Genomic DNA, 2,068 nt, shown 5'->3' with positions numbered 1-2,068 from the left:
TGGTCGTAGTAGTAGTGATCGTCGTAGTCGTCGTCGTGGTCGTGGTCGTGGTCGTCGAGCCGCCAGTTTTTCCGCTGTCAGACTCGGATTTTTCGTCGGACGCGGTGCCGTTCATCACGTGTCGCTTGTGCAACGTGTAAGGTATCTCGACGTTGGTCCTCTGCATGGCCGCCGTGTCCGAGAACGGGTCCTCGTCGCCCGAGTCGGCCGGCGTCAAGTCGATCGACTTTTGATGCATCAGTATGTGACGTTTGCTGTTCGAGCCCAGCCTCTGTCGGGCAGGGTTCGGGTCGCTCTTGGTACGCTCGACGGGGGTGTGGCTCGGCATAGAGTCCTCGAAGCCCAACACGACCCCGCCCACGATCTTGGGATCGTACTCGGTGAACAGAGAGGTCTTCGACTTGAGATTCTCCATCTCGATCGGGACGCCGATCACGGTGTCGGTCCTCGACTCGATCGAGAGCCGTTGAGCTTGGCGCTCCCTCTCCCTCTTCTCCTCGTCCTTCCGCGCCCTCTCCAAACTCCTCCAATCGTCCCTCTCGCGAGGCTTCTCCATCGACTTCACCGCCGCTTTCCTCCACGACTCCTTGCACTCGATCCTCTCCACGCTGCTTCTCCTCCAATCGTGCGGCTCGTGGTCCAAGCTCCTTCTCGAATCCGAGTGCTTTCGTTCCCCGTGCCTTCGCTCCCCCTTCCTCTCGTGTACACCACCTTTGTCCTTCGAGACGACGTTGTTGTTGTTATTGTTGTTGGTGGTGTTGATATTGTTATTGTTGTTGTTGTTGTTGTTGTATCTTTCTAACGACTTCAAACGTTCGATCGTGACGGGATCGAAATCGAAGGTCGGCCTCTCCCTCGAGTCCAACCTTTCCACGCTCTTCCCCCTATACTCCCTTCCGAAACGTTCGAGCGGACTTTTATTGCCGCCGAACGAATCGAATCTCTCCAACGTGTGCCTCTGGCCGTGATCGAACGCGGCGTTGCCGCTTCGCCGAGGGCTCCTCCTCCTCTCCTTCGAATCCAATCGTTCCACGCTTCTCTCTCGACGCTCCGACGTCGCGTGCCTGTGACTCTCTCTCGACCTGTCCTTGGAAATTTTGTTCAGATACTCGGTGCTGCTACGCAAACCCTGAATGTCCAAACGTTCCACGCTTCTCCCACGCGACTCGTAAGAATCGGCATGGCGGAGCAACGATCTTTCTATCCTCGAATCGAGACGCTCGTAACTTCTCTCCCGCGCGTCCAACCTCTCGATGCTTCTGCGCAACTCCCTCCCCTCCCGGCGGGGATGCGGGGACGAGGATTCGAATTTCCTCCTCGGCTCCCCCCCTCTCTCAACCGACTTTCTACGATCGTGCTCCCTCGACGAATCGACGCGCGCCTTCGAACGATTCTCTTTGTCCTGCAACGTTGTCGCTTTCCGTTCCTTGTTGCCGTTACGAACGCCACGGCCTAAACTACCCGTTTCCACGTACACGCGCGACACCAATACGTGATCCTCCAAACTGGCCACACTGCGCGCTCGAACCGTTCTACCTCTTTGTTGTTGATCGAGTATCGTCCTATTCGTCGAATCCACGGGGCTGAGATCGTCGTCTATGCGAGATTTCGGCCGCATTATACCCTCGTCCCGTAAAATCTCCGAGTCTACGTGGGTGATCTTGTATTTCGGCTTCAAGCTTTTCAACTCGTTCAACACGGACATTTTTTGCTTTTGCACCTGCAACACGACCGGATCCTTCCTACCCGAATCCTGATGCGGAAGAGCGAGTTTATTCTGTTGTTGTTGTTGTTGTTGTTGTTGATGTTGCTGTTGGAATTGTTCTATCGAGTTGGCGTGTCGAGTCTCGAATTTTCTCTCGATCTGAGTGCTCGACCGTTGTATGCGCGACTCGATGGTTACGTAATCGGTGTCCGATTTCGTGTACCGATCGGTCGATCTCGTCCTAGCGTCTTTCTTAAGGTCGGCGAGCACCGATTTGAATTGCTGCCTCTCCGTCGATCTGATCGAACGGTGTTTGACGAAGGAATCGGTCTCCGAATCCATTTGGAACATCTCGTGCTCGAT

At 55.2% G+C, this 2,068-nt stretch overlaps 1 protein-coding gene across 1 annotated transcript in view; it reads right to left on the bottom strand.

Annotated features, from left to right (window-relative positions):
- LOC102674708 (FERM, ARHGEF and pleckstrin domain-containing protein 1-like) overlaps positions 1–2,068 on the bottom strand; it is a 20,750-nt gene that overhangs the window by 11,779 nt on the left and 6,903 nt on the right. The window lies entirely within an intron of this gene.

This window comes from Apis dorsata, unplaced genomic scaffold (assembly GCF_000469605.1).
Source record: "Apis dorsata unplaced genomic scaffold, Apis dorsata 1.3 scaffold_631, whole genome shotgun sequence".
NCBI classification, from domain to species: domain Eukaryota; kingdom Metazoa; phylum Arthropoda; class Insecta; order Hymenoptera; family Apidae; genus Apis; species Apis dorsata.
The sequence above is the reverse complement of the archived record's forward strand: the minus strand, read 5'-3'. Positions and strand labels throughout refer to the sequence as shown.